Here is a 19864-nt window from a genome sequence, read left to right as displayed (position 1 = left end):
AGGGCATGAAGAAGGCTGAGGCTCTGGACTCCAGCCAGGCCTTCAGCAGGCCTCTGAGGCCAAGGTCTTCCTAGTCTCAAGAGGGGCCAAGAGACGCAATGTGTCATTTGAACAAGTGAGTCAGCGGGCGGTGAGCGAATGAATGACCGCTCGAGGGGATGTATGCCGGCCACCGGGCCCTGTTTGACTGTCCAGGCTCAGCTTACCTGACCCTGGTTACCAGGGAATGCCACTCTGGGCCCTCCTTTTCATCCCCCTCCCTCACTGTGACCTCACCACCTGCCCCATTATGACCCAGTCTGGCTCCCAGTTAAAACTGGAGGGCAGAGGGCCCAGGCAGTCCTGGGACCAACGGCCATGGGTGAGCGAAACTACTACCGAGCCGAGCCGTTCACTGGCCCCATCCCCAGGAAATGCCAGGAGCAAGGATACTCAATTCTTCTGATCCCGGTCAGCTTCATCTTGCTCAACGTGGGGATCAACATGGTGACTATGGTCAGGGCAGGATCTGTGCAGCGCGGTTGGGGGAGCCCTGGGGTCTTGAAGGGGCTGAGGTGGGAGGGCTGCTGGGGTGTGACCGGGACAAGGGTTGGATTTCAGGGCTCACCCTGCTCCCGGCCTCCCCCCTCCCCTTCTTCCCTCAACTCTGGAGGCATCTGAAGAGATTCTTGCGGGCACTTTTCAATCGTATTTTCCACAAAGGTGAGTGGGCGCCGGCGTGGGTTCAGGGGATGTGGGCCTGTCCCCTTTCTTCTATCCCTGCCTTGATTCTCAGCCCCTCAGGAACCCAGGCCCTGACCCATCTCGCCTTTCCCCACAGACAAGCAAGCCAGCTGTGTAGGCACCCATCGCATGTGCATGCGCTGCTCCGTGGATCCCAAGAACCTGTGCTCAAGAGTTTCTTCCCACTTCTGCCATCGCCCAAGCTTCCTGCTCGGGCAGGTAAACCCACCTTGACTACTGCCTGCAGCGGGGCTCGGCGGGGGCGGAGCCGGCGGCCCCCCCGCCGCGGGCGAGTAAAGGAGAAGGCGGGCGGAGCGGGAGGCAAAAAGCCTACAGCACCCGGTATTCCCAGGCGGTCTCCCATCCAAGTACTAACCAGGCCCGACCCTGCTTAGCTTCCGAGATCAGACGAGATCGGGCGCGTTCAGGGTGGTATGGCCGTAGACGGGGGCGGGGGGCCGCGGGCGGCCTCTTGAGGCCCAGTTTCGCTGGCGCTGGCGCCTTAACGCCAGCCTGGCGGCCGGCCCGCCCCGGCAGGGCCCCCTCGCCCGCCCAGGCAGGGGCAACGGAGGTCTCGGGTATCGGGCGGCGGCGGAGGGTTTGGCGACCACCTCCCAGCCCAGGGCGGCCGTGACCCAGCAAACCCTTCGGCGCTTGGCGCCCCGCCCAAGATCCCGCACGTCGCTCACAGGGACGTGGCCCCGGAGGCTTCAGGGCCCGGGGCCCGCGGTCCCTTGGGCATCGGCCCTGCCCGCCCACGCGGCCCTAGGCGCAGCCCGGCCGCAGCCCGGGCCGGCCCTCCTGCCCGACAGCAGCTGGCCCGAAGCCACCGGGAGCCACCATTGAGTCGCCACGGCCCCTCAGCCCCGGCAAGGCCACCCTTGCCCCCACACCCCCCGCCGAGCTCAGGACCCCGCCCCTGGTGGCCGGCAGGCCCGGGGAAGCGGCCCCTGCCCTCGATCCCGCTCCCGCACCCGGCCGCGCTGACACGCCAGAGGGGCGGGGTGGGGGGAGGCTTTTGTCGGAGGGAGCTGTGGAGGGACACACCGGCACACAGGTGGCGGCGCCGGGGCTGGGCGCCGGTGGGGGCGGCCAGGTGCAGGTCGAGGGGCTCGCGGGCCGAAAGGACGGCAACTGGGCCCGCGGCGGAGTCTGGGTCCGGGCCAGCCAGCCCGGGAGCGTCTGGGGTGCGCCTGCCTTCCAGGGCCGCCTTCTGGCCGCCTGGCCGGCCGGGCCGGCGGGGAGCGACCCCGCCGGCGCGCGCCGTGGTGGGAGGGGCCTGAGGAGGTGGGGCCTGCAGCGGGGCCCGGCGGGGGCGGAGCCGGCGGCCCCCGCCGCGGGCGAGTAAAGGAGAAGGCGGGCGGAGCGGGAGGCAAAAAGCCTACAGCACCCGGTATTCCCAGGCGGTCTCCCATCCAAGTACTAACCAGGCCCGACCCTGCTTAGCTTCCGAGATCAGACGAGATCGGGCGCGTTCAGGGTGGTATGGCCGTAGACGGGGGCGGGGGGCCGCGGGCGGCCTCTTGAGGCCCAGTTTCGCTGGCGCTGGCGCCTTAACGCCAGCCTGGCGGCCGGCCCGCCCCGGCAGGGCCCCCTCGCCCGCCCAGGCAGGGGCAACGGAGGTCTCGGGTATCGGGCGGCGGCGGAGGGTTTGGCGACCACCTCCCAGCCCAGGGCGGCCGTGACCCAGCAAACCCTTCGGCGCTTGGCGCCCCGCCCAAGATCCCGCACGTCGCTCACAGGGACGTGGCCCCGGAGGCTTCAGGGCCCGGGGCCCGCGGTCCCTTGGGCATCGGCCCTGCCCGCCCACGCGGCCCTAGGCGCAGCCCGGCCGCAGCCCGGGCCGGCCCTCCTGCCCGACAGCAGCTGGCCCGAAGCCACCGGGAGCCACCATTGAGTCGCCACGGCCCCTCAGCCCCGGCAAGGCCACCCTTGCCCCCACACCCCCCGCCGAGCTCAGGACCCCGCCCCTGGTGGCCGGCAGGCCCGGGGAAGCGGCCCCTGCCCTCGATCCCGCTCCCGCACCCGGCCGCGCTGACACGCCAGAGGGGCGGGGTGGGGGTGGGGCTTTTGTCGGAGGGAGCTGTGGAGGGACACACCGGCACACAGGTGGCGGCGCCGGGGCTGGGCGCCGGTGGGGGCGGCCAGGTGCAGGTCGAGGGGCTCGCGGGCCGAAAGGACGGCAACTGGGCCCATGGCGGAGTCTGGGTCTGGAGGGCTCTGAGCCTCCATCCGCTCTGGTGCCTCGGGTCTACCGGCCCGACGCCTGGTAGCGCGACACCCCACCGGCCCACAGACGTAGCCTCCCCAGCTGTGCTCACAGCGAGTCCAACCGCAGCCTGCATCCCTCCACGGGACACTTGGATTACTCCCGCGATCCCCACGAGGTGCGGCACCCGGCGGCCGAATGGGCTGAGATCCTGCCCTTGCGGCGCCCTGTGGCCACCTCCGCCTCCCTCACGGTACTGGCCGAGGCCTCGGACCAGCGGGCCCCGGCTCCCAGCTCAGCGCTGCTCCTCCGCCCCTCTCACCTCCTGCCCGACGTCCAGGCTACCGAGCACCCTCCACCCCCGCCCACCTTCATGCCACTCAGCCGGAACCCGGGAGGCAATGCCAACTACCAGGTGTATGACAGTCTGGTGCTGAAGCGGCAACCGCAGGAGGGCCAAGCGCGGGCCAACTCGCTGCTACCTTCCACCTCGGCCTCCAGGCCCTCTCTGCACGGGAGCCAGACTGGGAAAGTGAACTTACCAGCAGCAAGTGGGGGCAGGGGCAGGGGGCGGCAGGGCATGGAGAGAGGAATAAAGAGCGCCAGAGTCCAGGAAACATTGGTGGTCTGTGGCTTGGAAGCGCCACTCCTTCTGCCAGCCTGGGTCCCTGCGCTTGGCTTCCTGCAATAAGAAGCCAGTGTCCCCTTCTTGGCCTGAGGGTCCCTTTGGTTTAGTGGCCACAGTTCTGCCAGCAGGCCCCTCCTGGTCCTATACCATGCACTAAGTACATCTGCAGCTGCAGACTCCAAACCCCTGGTCTCTGGGCACCTCCTCTGTGTCTCAGCTGTCCCTGTCCACAGAGAGCCTCATACAAGAAGTTGCTTCCAAACTGGGAGGTTCCACATCTGGGCAGGTCCAGCTCCAGGCCCAGTGAAGGGCATGAAGAAGGCTGAGGCTCTGGACTCCAGCCAGGCCTTCAGCAGGCCTCTGAGGCCAAGGTCTTCCTAGTCTCAAGAGGGGCCAAGAGACGCAATGTGTCATTTGAACAAGTGAGTCAGCGGGCGGTGAGCGAATGAATGACCGCTCGAGGGGATGTATGCCGGCCACCGGGCCCTGTTTGACTGTCCAGGCTCAGCTTACCTGACCCTGGTTACCAGGGAATGCCACTCTGGGCCCTCCTTTTCATCCCCCTCCCTCACTGTGACCTCACCACCTGCCCCATTATGACCCAGTCTGGCTCCCAGTTAAAACTGGAGGGCAGAGGGCCCAGGCAGTCCTGGGACCAACGGCCATGGGTGAGCGAAACTACTACCGAGCCGAGCCGTTCACTGGCCCCATCCCCAGGAAATGCCAGGAGCAAGGATACTCAATTCTTCTGATCCCGGTCAGCTTCATCTTGCTCAACGTGGGGATCAACATGGTGACTATGGTCAGGGCAGGATCTGTGCAGCGCGGTTGGGGGAGCCCTGGGGTCTTGAAGGGGCTGAGGTGGGAGGGCTGCTGGGGTGTGACCGGGACAAGGGTTGGATTTCAGGGCTCACCCTGCTCCCGGCCTCCCCCCTCCCCTTCTTCCCTCAACTCTGGAGGCATCTGAAGAGATTCTTGCGGGCACTTTTCAATCGTATTTTCCACAAAGGTGAGTGGGCGCCGGCGTGGGTTCAGGGGATGTGGGCCTGTCCCCTTTCTTCTATCCCTGCCTTGATTCTCAGCCCCTCAGGAACCCAGGCCCTGACCCATCTCGCCTTTCCCCACAGACAAGCAAGCCAGCTGTGTAGGCACCCATCGCATGTGCATGCGCTGCTCCGTGGATCCCAAGAACCTGTGCTCAAGAGTTTCTTCCCACTTCTGCCATCGCCCAAGCTTCCTGCTCGGGCAGGTAAACCCACCTTGACTACTGCCTGCAGCGGGGCTCGGCGGGGGCGGAGCCGGCGGCCCCCCCGCCGCGGGCGAGTAAAGGAGAAGGCGGGCGGAGCGGGAGGCAAAAAGCCTACAGCACCCGGTATTCCCAGGCGGTCTCCCATCCAAGTACTAACCAGGCCCGACCCTGCTTAGCTTCCGAGATCAGACGAGATCGGGCGCGTTCAGGGTGGTATGGCCGTAGACGGGGGCGGGGGGCCGCGGGCGGCCTCTTGAGGCCCAGTTTCGCTGGCGCTGGCGCCTTAACGCCAGCCTGGCGGCCGGCCCGCCCCGGCAGGGCCCCCTCGCCCGCCCAGGCAGGGGCAACGGAGGTCTCGGGTATCGGGCGGCGGCGGAGGGTTTGGCGACCACCTCCCAGCCCAGGGCGGCCGTGACCCAGCAAACCCTTCGGCGCTTGGCGCCCCGCCCAAGATCCCGCACGTCGCTCACAGGGACGTGGCCCCGGAGGCTTCAGGGCCCGGGGCCCGCGGTCCCTTGGGCATCGGCCCTGCCCGCCCACGCGGCCCTAGGCGCAGCCCGGCCGCAGCCCGGGCCGGCCCTCCTGCCCGACAGCAGCTGGCCCGAAGCCACTGGGAGCCACCATTGAGTCGCCACGGCCCCTCAGCCCCGGCAAGGCCACCCTTGCCCCCACACCCCCCGCCGAGCTCAGGACCCCGCCCCTGGTGGCCGGCAGGCCCGGGGAAGCGGCCCCTGCCCTCGATCCCGCTCCCGCACCCGGCCGCGGTGACACGCCAGAGGGGCGGGGTGGTGGTGGGGCGAGGATTTTGTCGGAGGGAGCTGTGGAGGGACACACCGGCACACAGGTGGCGGCGCCGGGGCTGGGCGCCGGTGGGGGCGGCCAGGTGCAGGTCGAGGGGCTCGCGGGCCGAAAGGACGGCAACTGGGCCCGAGGCGGAGTCTGGGTCCGGGCCGGCCACCCCGGCAGCGTCTGGGGTGCGGCTGCCTTCCAGGGCCGCCTTCTGGCCGCCTGGCCGGCCGGGCCGGCGGGGAGCGACCCCGCCGGCGCACGCGGTGGTGGGAGGGGCCTGAGGAGGTGGGGCCTGCAGCGGGGCCCGGCGGGGGCGGAGCCGGCGGCCCCCGCCGCGGGCGAGTAAAGGAGAAGGCGGGCGGAGCGGGAGGCAAAAAGCCTACAGCACCCGGTATTCCCAGGCGGTCTCCCATCCAAGTACTAACCAGGCCCGACCCTGCTTAGCTTCCGAGATCAGACGAGATCGGGCGCGTTCAGGGTGGTATGGCCGTAGACGGGGGCGGGGGGCCGCGGGCGGCCTCTTGAGGCCCAGTTTCGCTGGCGCTGGCGCCTTAACGCCAGCCTGGCGGCCGGCCCGCCCCGGCAGGGCCCCCTCGCCCGCCCAGGCCGGGGCAACGGAGGTCTCGGGTATCGGGCGGCGGCGGAGGGTTTGGCGACCACCTCCCAGCCCAGGGCGGCCGTGACCCAGCAAACCCTTCGGCGCTTGGCGCCCCGCCCAAGATCCCGCACGTCGCTCACAGGGACGTGGCCCCGGAGGCTTCAGGGCCCGGGGCCCGCGGTCCCTTGGGCATCGGCCCTGCCCGCCCACGCGGCCCTAGGCGCAGCCCGGCCGCAGCCCGGGCCGGCCCTCCTGCCCGACAGCAGCTGGCCCGAAGCCACCGGGAGCCACCATTGAGTCGCCACGGCCCCTCAGCCCCGGCAAGGCCACCCTTGCCCCCACACCCCCCGCCGAGCTCAGGACCCCGCCCCTGGTGGCCGGCAGGCCCGGGGAAGCGGCCCCTGCCCTCGATCCCGCTCCCGCACCCGGCCGCGGTGACACGCCAGAGGGGCGGGGTGGGGGGGGGCTTTTGTCAGAGGGAGCTGTGGAGGGACACACCGGCACACAGGTGGCGGCGCCGGGGCTGGGCGCCGGTGGGGGCGGCCAGGTGCAGGTCGAGGGGCTCGCGGGCCGAAAGGACGGCAACTGGGCCCATGGCGGAGTCTGGGTCTGGAGGGCTCTGAGCCTCCATCCGCTCTGGTGCCTCGGGTCTACCGGCCCGACGCCTGGTAGCGCGACACCCCACCGGCCCACAGACGTAGCCTCCCCAGCTGTGCTCACAGCGAGTCCAACCGCAGCCTGCATCCCTCCACGGGACACTTGGATTACTCCCGCGATCCCCACGAGGTGCGGCACCCGGCGGCCGAATGGGCTGAGATCCTGCCCTTGCGGCGCCCTGTGGCCACCTCCGCCTCCCTCACGGTACTGGCCGAGGCCTCGGACCAGCGGGCCCCGGCTCCCAGCTCAGCGCTGCTCCTCCGCCCCTCTCACCTCCTGCCCGACGTCCAGGCTACCGAGCACCCTCCACCCCCGCCCACCTTCATGCCACTCAGCCGGAACCCGGGAGGCAATGCCAACTACCAGGTGTATGACAGTCTGGTGCTGAAGCGGCAACCGCAGGAGGGCCAAGCGCGGGCCAACTCGCTGCTACCTTCCACCTCGGCCTCCAGGCCCTCTCTGCACGGGAGCCAGACTGGGAAAATGAACTTACCAGCAGCAAGTGGGGGCAGGGGCAGGGGGCGGCAGGGCATGGAGAGAGGAATAAAGAGCGCCAGAGTCCAGGAAACATTGGTGGTCTGTGGCTTGGAAGCGCCACTCCTTCTGCCAGCCTGGGTCCCTGCGCTTGGCTTCCTGCAATAAGAAGCCAGTGTCCCCTTCTTGGCCTGAGGGTCCCTTTGGTTTAGTGGCCACAGTTCTGCCAGCAGGCCCCTCCTGGTCCTATACCATGCACTAAGTACATCTGCAGCTGCAGACTCCAAACCCCTGGTCTCTGGGCACCTCCTCTGTGTCTCAGCTGTCCCTGTCCACAGAGAGCCTCATACAAGAAGTTGCTTCCAAACTGGGAGGTTCCACATCTGGGCAGGTCCAGCTCCAGGCCCAGTGAAGGGCATGAAGAAGGCTGAGGCTCTGGACTCCAGCCAGGCCTTCAGCAGGCCTCTGAGGCCAAGGTCTTCCTAGTCTCAAGAGGGGCCAAGAGACGCAATGTGTCATTTGAACAAGTGAGTCAGCGGGCGGTGAGCGAATGAATGACCGCTCGAGGGGATGTATGCCGGCCACCGGGCCCTGTTTGACTGTCCAGGCTCAGCTTACCTGACCCTGGTTACCAGGGAATGCCACTCTGGGCCCTCCTTTTCATCCCCCTCCCTCACTGTGACCTCACCACCTGCCCCATTATGACCCAGTCTGGCTCCCAGTTAAAACTGGAGGGCAGAGGGCCCAGGCAGTCCTGGGACCAACGGCCATGGGTGAGCGAAACTACTACCGAGCCGAGCCGTTCACTGGCCCCATCCCCAGGAAATGCCAGGAGCAAGGATACTCAATTCTTCTGATCCCGGTCAGCTTCATCTTGCTCAACGTGGGGATCAACATGGTGACTATGGTCAGGGCAGGATCTGTGCAGCGCGGTTGGGGGAGCCCTGGGGTCTTGAAGGGGCTGAGGTGGGAGGGCTGCTGGGGTGTGACCGGGACAAGGGTTGGATTTCAGGGCTCACCCTGCTCCCGGCCTCCCCCCTCCCCTTCTTGCCTCAACTCTGGAGGCATCTGAAGAGATTCTTGCGGGCACTTTTCAATCGTATTTTCCACAAAGGTGAGTGGGCGCCGGCGTGGGTTCAGGGGATGTGGGCCTGTCCCCTTTCTTCTATCCCTGCCTTGATTCTCAGCCCCTCAGGAACCCAGGCCCTGACCCATCTCGCCTTTCCCCACAGACAAGCAAGCCAGCTGTGTAGGCACCCATCGCATGTGCATGCGCTGCTCCGTGGATCCCAAGAACCTGTGCTCAAGAGTTTCTTCCCACTTCTGCCATCGCCCAAGCTTCCTGCTCGGGCAGGTAAACCCACCTTGACTACTGCCTGCAGCGGGGCTCGGCGGGGGCGGAGCCGGCGGCCCCCCCGCCGCGGGCGAGTAAAGGAGAAGGCGGGCGGAGCGGGAGGCAAAAAGCCTACAGCACCCGGTATTCCCAGGCGGTCTCCCATCCAAGTACTAACCAGGCCCGACCGTGCTTAGCTTCCGAGATCAGACGAGATCGGGCGCGTTCAGGGTGGTATGGCCGTAGACGGGGGCGGGGGGCCGCGGGCGGCCTCTTGAGGCCCAGTTTCGCTGGCGCTGGCGCCTTAACGCCAGCCTGGCGGCCGGCCCGCCCCGGCAGGGCCCCCTCGCCCGCCCAGGCAGGGGCAACGGAGGTCTCGGGTATCGGGCGGCGGCGGAGGGTTTGGCGACCACCTCCCAGCCCAGGGCGGCCGTGACCCAGCAAACCCTTCGGCGCTTGGCGCCCCGCCCAAGATCCCGCACGTCGCTCACAGGGACGTGGCCCCGGAGGCTTCAGGGCCCGGGGCCCGCGGTCCCTTGGGCATCGGCCCTGCCCGCCCACGCGGCCCTAGGCGCAGCCCGGCCGCAGCCCGGGCCGGCCCTCCTGCCCGACAGCAGCTGGCCCGAAGCCACCGGGAGCCACCATTGAGTCGCCACGGCCCCTCAGCCCCGGCAAGGCCACCCTTGCCCCCACACCCCCCGCCGAGCTCAGGACCCCGCCCCTGGTGGCCGGCAGGCCCGGGGAAGCGGCCCCTGCCCTCGATCCCGCTCCCGCACCCGGCCGCGGTGACACGCCAGAGGGGCGGGGTGGGGGGGGGCTTTTGTCGGAGGGAGCTGTGGAGGGACACACCGGCACACAGGTGGCGGCGCCGGGGCTGGGCGCCGGTGGGGGCGGCCAGGTGCAGGTCGAGGGGCTCGCGGGCCGAAAGGACGGCAACTGGGCCCATGGCGGAGTCTGGGTCTGGAGGGCTCTGAGCCTCCATCCGCTCTGGTGCCTCGGGTCTACCGGCCCGACGCCTGGTAGCGCGACACCCCACCGGCCCACAGACGTAGCCTCCCCAGCTGTGCTCACAGCGAGTCCAACCGCAGCCTGCATCCCTCCACGGGACACTTGGATTACTCCCGCGATCCCCACGAGGTGCGGCACCCGGCGGCCGAATGGGCTGAGATCCTGCCCTTGCGGCGCCCTGTGGCCACCTCCGCCTCCCTCACGGTACTGGCCGAGGCCTCGGACCAGCGGGCCCCGGCTCCCAGCTCAGCGCTGCTCCTCCGCCCCTCTCACTTCCTGCCCGACGTCCAGGCTACCGAGCACCCTCCACCCCCGCCCACCTTCATGCCACTCAGCCGGAACCCGGGAGGCAATGCCAACTACCAGGTGTATGACAGTCTGGTGCTGAAGCGGCAACCGCAGGAGGGCCAAGCGCGGGCCAACTCGCTGCTACCTTCCACCTCGGCCTCCAGGCCCTCTCTGCACGGGAGCCAGACTGGGAAAGTGAACTTACCAGCAGCAAATGGGGGCAGGGGCAGGGGGCGGCAGGGCATGGAGAGAGGAATAAAGAGCGCCAGAGTCCAGGAAACATTGGTGGTCTGTGGCTTGGAAGCGCCACTCCTTCTGCCAGCCTGGGTCCCTGCGCTTGGCTTCCTGCAATAAGAAGCCAGTGTCCCCTTCTTGGCCTGAGGGTCCCTTTGGTTTAGTGGCCACAGTTCTGCCAGCAGGCCCCTCCTGGTCCTATACCATGCACTAAGTACATCTGCAGCTGCAGACTCCAAACCCCTGGTCTCTGGGCACCTCCTCTGTGTCTCAGCTGTCCCTGTCCACAGAGAGCCTCATACAAGAAGTTGCTTCCAAACTGGGAGGTTCCACATCTGGGCAGGTCCAGCTCCAGGCCCAGTGAAGGGCATGAAGAAGGCTGAGGCTCTGGACTCCAGCCAGGCCTTCAGCAGGCCTCTGAGGCCAAGGTCTTCCTAGTCTCAAGAGGGGCCAAGAGACGCAATGTGTCATTTGAACAAGTGAGTCAGCGGGCGGTGAGCGAATGAATGACCGCTCGAGGGGATGTATGCCGGCCACCGGGCCCTGTTTGACTGTCCAGGCTCAGCTTACCTGACCCTGGTTACCAGGGAATGCCACTCTGGGCCCTCCTTTTCATCCCCCTCCCTCACTGTGACCTCACCACCTGCCCCATTATGACCCAGTCTGGCTCCCAGTTAAAACTGGAGGGCAGAGGGCCCAGGCAGTCCTGGGACCAACGGCCATGGGTGAGCGAAACTACTACCGAGCCGAGCCGTTCACTGGCCCCATCCCCAGGAAATGCCAGGAGCAAGGATACTCAATTCTTCTGATCCCGGTCAGCTTCATCTTGCTCAACGTGGGGATCAACATGGTGACTATGGTCAGGGCAGGATCTGTGCAGCGCGGTTGGGGGAGCCCTGGGGTCTTGAAGGGGCTGAGGTGGGAGGGCTGCTGGGGTGTGACCGGGACAAGGGTTGGATTTCAGGGCTCACCCTGCTCCCGGCCTCCCCCCTCCCCTTCTTCCCTCAACTCTGGAGGCATCTGAAGAGATTCTTGCGGGCACTTTTCAATCGTATTTTCCACAAAGGTGAGTGGGCGCCGGCGTGGGTTCAGGGGATGTGGGCCTGTCCCCTTTCTTCTATCCCTGCCTTGATTCTCAGCCCCTCAGGAACCCAGGCCCTGACCCATCTCGCCTTTCCCCACAGACAAGCAAGCCAGCTGTGTAGGCACCCATCGCATGTGCATGCGCTGCTCCGTGGATCCCAAGAACCTGTGCTCAAGAGTTTCTTCCCACTTCTGCCATCGCCCAAGCTTCCTGCTCGGGCAGGTAAACCCACCTTGACTACTGCCTGCAGCGGGGCTCGGCGGGGGCGGAGCCGGCGGCCCCCCCGCCGCGGGCGAGTAAAGGAGAAGGCGGGCGGAGCGGGAGGCAAAAAGCCTACAGCACCCGGTATTCCCAGGCGGTCTCCCATCCAAGTACTAACCAGGCCCGACCCTGCTTAGCTTCCGAGATCAGACGAGATCGGGCGCGTTCAGGGTGGTATGGCCGTAGACGGGGGCGGGGGGCCGCGGGCGGCCTCTTGAGGCCCAGTTTCGCTGGCGCTGGCGCCTTAACGCCAGCCTGGCGGCCGGCCCGCCCCGGCAGGGCCCCCTCGCCCGCCCAGGCCGGGGCAACGGAGGTCTCGGGTATCGGGCGGCGGCGGAGGGTTTGGCGACCACCTCCCAGCCCAGGGCGGCCGTGACCCAGCAAACCCTTCGGCGCTTGGCGCCCCGCCCAAGATCCCGCACGTCGCTCACAGGGACGTGGCCCCGGAGGCTTCAGGGCCCGGGGCCCGCGGTCCCTTGGGCATCGGCCCTGCCCGCCCACGCGGCCCTAGGCGCAGCCCGGCCGCAGCCCGGGCCGGCCCTCCTGCCCGACAGCAGCTGGCCCGAAGCCACCGGGAGCCACCATTGAGTCGCCACGGCCCCTCAGCCCCGGCAAGGCCACCCTTGCCCCCACACCCCCCGCCGAGCTCAGGACCCCGCCCCTGGTGGCCGGCAGGCCCGGGGAAGCGGCCCCTGCCCTCGATCCCGCTCCCGCACCCGGCCGCGGTGACACGCCAGAGGGGCGGGGTGGGGGGGGGCTTTTGTCGGAGGGAGCTGTGGAGGGACACACCGGCACACAGGTGGCGGCGCCGGGGCTGGGCGCCGGTGGGGGCGGCCAGGTGCAGGTCGAGGGGCTCGCGGGCCGAAAGGACGGCAACTGGGCCCATGGCGGAGTCTGGGTCTGGAGGGCTCTGAGCCTCCATCCGCTCTGGTGCCTCGGGTCTACCGGCCCGACGCCTGGTAGCGCGACACCCCACCGGCCCACAGACGTAGCCTCCCCAGCTGTGCTCACAGCGAGTCCAACCGCAGCCTGCATCCCTCCACGGGACACTTGGATTACTCCCGCGATCCCCACGAGGTGCGGCACCCGGCGGCCGAATGGGCTGAGATCCTGCCCTTGCGGCGCCCTGTGGCCACCTCCGCCTCCCTCACGGTACTGGCCGAGGCCTCGGACCAGCGGGCCCCGGCTCCCAGCTCAGCGCTGCTCCTCCGCCCCTCTCACCTCCTGCCCGACGTCCAGGCTACCGAGCACCCTCCACCCCCGCCCACCTTCATGCCACTCAGCCGGAACCCGGGAGGCAATGCCAACTACCAGGTGTATGACAGTCTGGTGCTGAAGCGGCAACCGCAGGAGGGCCAAGCGCGGGCCAACTCGCTGCTACCTTCCACCTCGGCCTCCAGGCCCTCTCTGCACGGGAGCCAGACTGGGAAAATGAACTTACCAGTAGCAAGTGGGGGCAGGGGCAGGGGGCGGCAGGGCATGGAGAGAGGAATAAAGAGCGCCAGAGTCCAGGAAACATTGGTGGTCTGTGGCTTGGAAGCGCCACTCCTTCTGCCAGCCTGGGTCCCTGCGCTTGGCTTCCTGCAATAAGAAGCCAGTGTCCCCTTCTTGGCCTGAGGGTCCCTTTGGTTTAGTGGCCACAGTTCTGCCAGCAGGCCCCTCCTGGTCCTATACCATGCACTAAGTACATCTGCAGCTGCAGACTCCAAACCCCTGGTCTCTGGGCACCTCCTCTGTGTCTCAGCTGTCCCTGTCCACAGAGAGCCTCATACAAGAAGTTGCTTCCAAACTGGGAGGTTCCACATCTGGGCAGGTCCAGCTCCAGGCCCAGTGAAGGGCATGAAGAAGGCTGAGGCTCTGGACTCCAGCCAGGCCTTCAGCAGGCCTCTGAGGCCAAGGTCTTCCTAGTCTCAAGAGGGGCCAAGAGACGCAATGTGTCATTTGAACAAGTGAGTCAGCGGGCGGTGAGCGAATGAATGACCGCTCGAGGGGATGTATGCCGGCCACCGGGCCCTGTTTGACTGTCCAGGCTCAGCTTACCTGACCCTGGTTACCAGGGAATGCCACTCTGGGCCCTCCTTTTCATCCCCCTCCCTCACTGTGACCTCACCACCTGCCCCATTATGACCCAGTCTGGCTCCCAGTTAAAACTGGAGGGCAGAGGGCCCAGGCAGTCCTGGGACCAACGGCCATGGGTGAGCGAAACTACTACCGAGCCGAGCCGTTCACTGGCCCCATCCCCAGGAAATGCCAGGAGCAAGGATACTCAATTCTTCTGATCCCGGTCAGCTTCATCTTGCTCAACGTGGGGATCAACATGGTGACTATGGTCAGGGCAGGATCTGTGCAGCGCGGTTGGGGGAGCCCTGGGGTCTTGAAGGGGCTGAGGTGGGAGGGCTGCTGGGGTGTGACCGGGACAAGGGTTGGATTTCAGGGCTCACCCTGCTCCCGGCCTCCCCCCTCCCCTTCTTCCCTCAACTCTGGAGGCATCTGAAGAGATTCTTGCGGGCACTTTTCAATCGTATTTTCCACAAAGGTGAGTGGGCGCCGGCGTGGGTTCAGGGGATGTGGGCCTGTCCCCTTTCTTCTATCCCTGCCTTGATTCTCAGCCCCTCAGGAACCCAGGCCCTGACCCATCTCGCCTTTCCCCACAGACAAGCAAGCCAGCTGTGTAGGCACCCATCGCATGTGCATGCGCTGCTCCGTGGATCCCAAGAACCTGTGCTCAAGAGTTTCTTCCCACTTCTGCCATCGCCCAAGCTTCCTGCTCGGGCAGGTAAACCCACCTTGACTACTGCCTGCAGCGGGGCTCGGCGGGGGCGGAGCCGGCGGCCCCCCCGCCGCGGGCGAGTAAAGGAGAAGGCGGGCGGAGCGGGAGGCAAAAAGCCTACAGCACCCGGTATTCCCAGGCGGTCTCCCATCCAAGTACTAACCAGGCCCGACCGTGCTTAGCTTCCGAGATCAGACGAGATCGGGCGCGTTCAGGGTGGTATGGCCGTAGACGGGGGCGGGGGGCCGCGGGCGGCCTCTTGAGGCCCAGTTTCGCTGGCGCTGGCGCCTTAACGCCAGCCTGGCGGCCGGCCCGCCCCGGCAGGGCCCCCTCGCCCGCCCAGGCAGGGGCAACGGAGGTCTCGGGTATCGGGCGGCGGCGGAGGGTTTGGCGACCACCTCCCAGCCCAGGGCGGCCGTGACCCAGCAAACCCTTCGGCGCTTGGCGCCCCGCCCAAGATCCCGCACGTCGCTCACAGGGACGTGGCCCCGGAGGCTTCAGGGCCCGGGGCCCGCGGTCCCTTGGGCATCGGCCCTGCCCGCCCACGCGGCCCTAGGCGCAGCCCGGCCGCAGCCCGGGCCGGCCCTCCTGCCCGACAGCAGCTGGCCCGAAGCCACCGGGAGCCACCATTGAGTCGCCACGGCCCCTCAGCCCCGGCAAGGCCACCCTTGCCCCCACACCCCCCGCCGAGCTCAGGACCCCGCCCCTGGTGGCCGGCAGGCCCGGGGAAGCGGCCCCTGCCCTCGATCCCGCTCCCGCACCCGGCCGCGGTGACACGCCAGAGGGGCGGGGTGGGGGGGGGCTTTTGTCGGAGGGAGCTGTGGAGGGACACACCGGCACACAGGTGGCGGCGCCGGGGCTGGGCGCCGGTGGGGGCGGCCAGGTGCAGGTCGAGGGGCTCGCGGGCCGAAAGGACAGCAACTGGGCCCATGGCGGAGTCTGGGTCTGGAGGGCTCTGAGCCTCCATCCGCTCTGGTGCCTCGGGTCTACCGGCCCGACGCCTGGTAGCGCGACACCCCACCGGCCCACAGACGTAGCCTCCCCAGCTGTGCTCACAGCGAGTCCAACCGCAGCCTGCATCCCTCCACGGGACACTTGGATTACTCCCGCGATCCCCACGAGGTGCGGCACCCGGCGGCCGAATGGGCTGAGATCCTGCCCTTGCGGCGCCCTGTGGCCACCTCCGCCTCCCTCACGGTACTGGCTGAGGCCTCGGACCAGCGGGCCCCGGCTCCCAGCTCAGCGCTGCTCCTCCGCCCCTCTCACCTCCTGCCCGACGTCCAGGCTACCGAGCACCCTCCACCCCCGCCCACCTTCATGCCACTCAGCCGGAACCCGGGAGGCAATGCCAACTACCAGGTGTATGACAGTCTGGTGCTGAAGCGGCAACCGCAGGAGGGCCAAGCGCGGGCCAACTCGCTGCTACCTTCCACCTCGGCCTCCAGGCCCTCTCTGCACGGGAGCCAGACTGGGAAAATGAACTTACCAGCAGCAAGTGGGGGCAGGGGCAGGGGGCGGCAGGGCATGGAGAGAGGAATAAAGAGCGCCAGAGTCCAGGAAACATTGGTGGTCTGTGGCTTGGAAGCGCCACTCCTTCTGCCAGCCTGGGTCCCTGCGCTTGGCTTCCTGCAATAAGAAGCCAGTGTCCCCTTCTTGGCCTGAGGGTCCCTTTGGTTTAGTGGCCACAGTTCTGCCAGCAGGCCCCTCCTGGTCCTATACCATGCACTAAGTACATCTGCAGCTGCAGACTCCAAACCCCTGGTCTCTGGGCACCTCCTCTGTGTCTCAGCTGTCCCTGTCCACAGAGAGCCTCATACAAGAAGTTGCTTCCAAACTGGGAGGTTCCACATCTGGGCAGGTCCAGCTCCAGGCCCAGTGAAGGGCATGAAGAAGGCTGAGGCTCTGGACTCCAGCCAGGCCTTCAGCAGGCCTCTGAGGCCAAGGTCTTCCTAGTCTCAAGAGGGGCCAAGAGACGCAATGTGTCATTTGAACAAGTGAGTCAGCGGGCGGTGAGCGAATGAATGACCGCTCGAGGGGATGTATGCCGGCCACCGGGCCCTGTTTGACTGTCCAGGCTCAGCTTACCTGACCCTGGTTACCAGGGAATGCCACTCTGGGCCCTCCTTTTCATCCCCCTCCCTCACTGTGACCTCACCACCTGCCCCATTATGACCCAGTCTGGCTCCCAGTTAAAACTGGAGGGCAGAGGGCCCAGGCAGTCCTGGGACCAACGGCCATGGGTGAGCGAAACTACTACCGAGCCGAGCCGTTCACTGGCCCCATCCCCAGGAAATGCCAGGAGCAAGGATACTCAATTCTTCTGATCCCGGTCAGCTTCATCTTGCTCAACGTGGGGATCAACATGGTGACTATGGTCAGGGCAGGATCTGTGCAGCGCGGTTGGGGGAGCCCTGGGGTCTTGAAGGGGCTGAGGTGGGAGGGCTGCTGGGGTGTGACCGGGACAAGGGTTGGATTTCAGGGCTCACCCTGCTCCCGGCCTCCCCCCTCCCCTTCTTCCCTCAACTCTGGAGGCATCTGAAGAGATTCTTGCGGGCACTTTTCAATCGTATTTTCCACAAAGGTGAGTGGGCGCCGGCGTGGGTTCAGGGGATGTGGGCCTGTCCCCTTTCTTCTATCCCTGCCTTGATTCTCAGCCCCTCAGGAACCCAGGCCCTGACCCATCTCGCCTTTCCCCACAGACAAGCAAGCCAGCTGTGTAGGCACCCATCGCATGTGCATGCGCTGCTCCGTGGATCCCAAGAACCTGTGCTCAAGAGTTTCTTCCCACTTCTGCCATCGCCCAAGCTTCCTGCTCGGGCAGGTAAACCCACCTTGACTACTGCCTGCAGCGGGGCTCGGCGGGGGCGGAGCCGGCGGCCCCCCCGCCGCGGGCGAGTAAAGGAGAAGGCGGGCGGAGCGGGAGGCAAAAAGCCTACAGCACCCGGTATTCCCAGGCGGTCTCCCATCCAAGTACTAACCAGGCCCGACCCTGCTTAGCTTCCGAGATCAGACGAGATCGGGCGCGTTCAGGGTGGTATGGCCGTAGACGGGGGCGGGGGGCCGCGGGCGGCCTCTTGAGGCCCAGTTTCGCTGGCGCTGGCGCCTTAACGCCAGCCTGGCGGCCGGCCCGCCCCGGCAGGGCCCCCTCGCCCGCCCAGGCAGGGGCAACGGAGGTCTCGGGTATCGGGCGGCGGCGGAGGGTTTGGCGACCACCTCCCAGCCCAGGGCGGCCGTGACCCAGCAAACCCTTCGGCGCTTGGCGCCCCGCCCAAGATCCCGCACGTCGCTCACAGGGACGTGGCCCCGGAGGCTTCAGGGCCCGGGGCCCGCGGTCCCTTGGGCATCGGCCCTGCCCGCCCACGCGGCCCTAGGCGCAGCCCGGCCGCAGCCCGGGCCGGCCCTCCTGCCCGACAGCAGCTGGCCCGAAGCCACCGGGAGCCACCATTGAGTCGCCACGGCCCCTCAGCCCCGGCAAGGCCACCCTTGCCCCCACACCCCCCGCCGAGCTCAGGACCCCGCCCCTGGTGGCCGGCAGGCCCGGGGAAGCGGCCCCTGCCCTCGATCCCGCTCCCGCACCCGGCCGCGGTGACACGCCAGAGGGGCGGGGTGGTGGTGGGGCGAGGATTTTGTCGGAGGGAGCTGTGGAGGGACACACCGGCACACAGGTGGCGGCGCCGGGGCTGGGCGCCGGTGGGGGCGGCCAGGTGCAGGTCGAGGGGCTCGCGGGCCGAAAGGACGGCAACTGGGCCCGAGGCGGAGTCTGGGTCCGGGCCGGCCACCCCGGCAGCGTCTGGGGTGCGGCTGCCTTCCAGGGCCGCCTTCTGGCCGCCTGGCCGGCCGGGCCGGCGGGGAGCGACCCCGCCGGCGCACGCGGTGGTGGGAGGGGCCTGAGGAGGTGGGGCCTGCAGCGGGGCCCGGCGGGGGCGGAGCCGGCGGCCCCCGCCGCGGGCGAGTAAAGGAGAAGGCGGGCGGAGCGGGAGGCAAAAAGCCTACAGCACCCGGTATTCCCAGGCGGTCTCCCATCCAAGTACTAACCAGGCCCGACCCTGCTTAGCTTCCGAGATCAGACGAGATCGGGCGCGTTCAGGGTGGTATGGCCGTAGACGGGGGCGGGGGGCCGCGGGCGGCCTCTTGAGGCCCAGTTTCGCTGGCGCTGGCGCCTTAACGCCAGCCTGGCGGCCGGCCCGCCCCGGCAGGGCCCCCTCGCCCGCCCAGGCAGGGGCAACGGAGGTCTCGGGTATCGGGCGGCGGCGGAGGGTTTGGCGACCACCTCCCAGCCCAGGGCGGCCGTGACCCAGCAAACCCTTCGGCGCTTGGCGCCCCGCCCAAGATCCCGCACGTCGCTCACAGGGACGTGGCCCCGGAGGCTTCAGGGCCCGGGGCCCGCGGTCCCTTGGGCATCGGCCCTGCCCGCCCACGCGGCCCTAGGCGCAGCCCGGCCGCAGCCCGGGCCGGCCCTCCTGCCCGACAGCAGCTGGCCCGAAGCCACCGGGAGCCACCATTGAGTCGCCACGGCCCCTCAGCCCCGGCAAGGCCACCCTTGCCCCCACACCCCCCGCCGAGCTCAGGACCCCGCCCCTGGTGGCCGGCAGGCCCGGGGAAGCGGCCCCTGCCCTCGATCCCGCTCCCGCACCCGGCCGCGCTGACACGCCAGAGGGGCGGGGTGGGGGTGGGGCTTTTGTCGGAGGGAGCTGTGGAGGGACACACCGGCACACAGGTGGCGGCGCCGGGGCTGGGCGCCGGTGGGGGCGGCCAGGTGCAGGTCGAGGGGCTCGCGGGCCGAAAGGACGGCAACTGGGCCCATGGCGGAGTCTGGGTCTGGAGGGCTCTGAGCCTCCATCCGCTCTGGTGCCTCGGGTCTACCGGCCCGACGCCTGGTAGCGCGACACCCCACCGGCCCACAGACGTAGCCTCCCCAGCTGTGCTCACAGCGAGTCCAACCGCAGCCTGCATCCCTCCACGGGACACTTGGATTACTCCCGCGATCCCCACGAGGTGCGGCACCCGGCGGCCGAATGGGCTGAGATCCTGCCCTTGCGGCGCCCTGTGGCCACCTCCGCCTCCCTCACGGTACTGGCCGAGGCCTCGGACCAGCGGGCCCCGGCTCCCAGCTCAGCGCTGCTCCTCCGCCCCTCTCACCTCCTGCCCGACGTCCAGGCTACCGAGCACCCTCCACCCCCGCCCACCTTCATGCCACTCAGCCGGAACCCGGGAGGCAATGCCAACTACCAGGTGTATGACAGTCTGGTGCTGAAGCGGCAACCGCAGGAGGGCCAAGCGCGGGCCAACTCGCTGCTACCTTCCACCTCGGCCTCCAGGCCCTCTCTGCACGGGAGCCAGACTGGGAAAGTGAACTTACCAGCAGCAAGTGGGGGCAGGGGCAGGGGGCGGCAGGGCATGGAGAGAGGAATAAAGAGCGCCAGAGTCCAGGAAACATTGGTGGTCTGTGGCTTGGAAGCGCCACTCCTTCTGCCAGCCTGGGTCCCTGCGCTTGGCTTCCTGCAATAAGAAGCCAGTGTCCCCTTCTTGGCCTGAGGGTCCCTTTGGTTTAGTGGCCAC

At 68.0% G+C, this 19864-nt stretch overlaps 9 non-coding genes across 9 annotated transcripts; all 9 read right to left on the bottom strand.

The window, feature by feature from the left end:
- Positions 1-1050: 1050 nt before the first annotated feature.
- Positions 1051-1169, bottom strand: LOC132595515 (5S ribosomal RNA). The gene has a single exon (XR_009561657.1). It is a non-coding gene; the product is annotated as a 5S ribosomal RNA (ribosomal RNA).
- A 932-nt stretch (positions 1170-2101) lies between these two features.
- On the bottom strand, positions 2102-2220 carry LOC132595514 (5S ribosomal RNA). Its single transcript, XR_009561656.1, has one exon. It is a non-coding gene; the product is annotated as a 5S ribosomal RNA (ribosomal RNA).
- A 2697-nt stretch (positions 2221-4917) lies between these two features.
- Positions 4918-5036, bottom strand: LOC132595513 (5S ribosomal RNA). Its single transcript, XR_009561655.1, has one exon. It is a non-coding gene; the product is annotated as a 5S ribosomal RNA (ribosomal RNA).
- Positions 5037-5974: 938 nt separating this feature from the next.
- On the bottom strand, positions 5975-6093 carry LOC132595512 (5S ribosomal RNA). The gene has a single exon (XR_009561654.1). It is a non-coding gene; the product is annotated as a 5S ribosomal RNA (ribosomal RNA).
- A 2696-nt stretch (positions 6094-8789) lies between these two features.
- On the bottom strand, positions 8790-8908 carry LOC132595548 (5S ribosomal RNA). Its single transcript, XR_009561689.1, has one exon. It is a non-coding gene; the product is annotated as a 5S ribosomal RNA (ribosomal RNA).
- A 2696-nt stretch (positions 8909-11604) lies between these two features.
- LOC132595511 (5S ribosomal RNA) lies at positions 11605-11723 on the bottom strand. Its single transcript, XR_009561653.1, has one exon. It is a non-coding gene; the product is annotated as a 5S ribosomal RNA (ribosomal RNA).
- A 2696-nt stretch (positions 11724-14419) lies between these two features.
- LOC132595547 (5S ribosomal RNA) lies at positions 14420-14538 on the bottom strand. The gene has a single exon (XR_009561688.1). It is a non-coding gene; the product is annotated as a 5S ribosomal RNA (ribosomal RNA).
- Positions 14539-17234: 2696 nt separating this feature from the next.
- On the bottom strand, positions 17235-17353 carry LOC132595510 (5S ribosomal RNA). The gene has a single exon (XR_009561652.1). It is a non-coding gene; the product is annotated as a 5S ribosomal RNA (ribosomal RNA).
- Positions 17354-18291: 938 nt separating this feature from the next.
- Positions 18292-18410, bottom strand: LOC132595509 (5S ribosomal RNA). The gene has a single exon (XR_009561651.1). It is a non-coding gene; the product is annotated as a 5S ribosomal RNA (ribosomal RNA).
- Between the last annotated feature and the right edge of the window lie 1454 nt (positions 18411-19864).

This window comes from Globicephala melas, unplaced genomic scaffold, assembly GCF_963455315.2.
Source record: "Globicephala melas unplaced genomic scaffold, mGloMel1.2 SCAFFOLD_182, whole genome shotgun sequence".
In the NCBI taxonomy this organism is placed as follows: Eukaryota; Metazoa; Chordata; class Mammalia; order Artiodactyla; family Delphinidae; genus Globicephala; species Globicephala melas.
The sequence above is the reverse complement of the archived record's forward strand: the minus strand, read 5'-3'. Positions and strand labels throughout refer to the sequence as shown.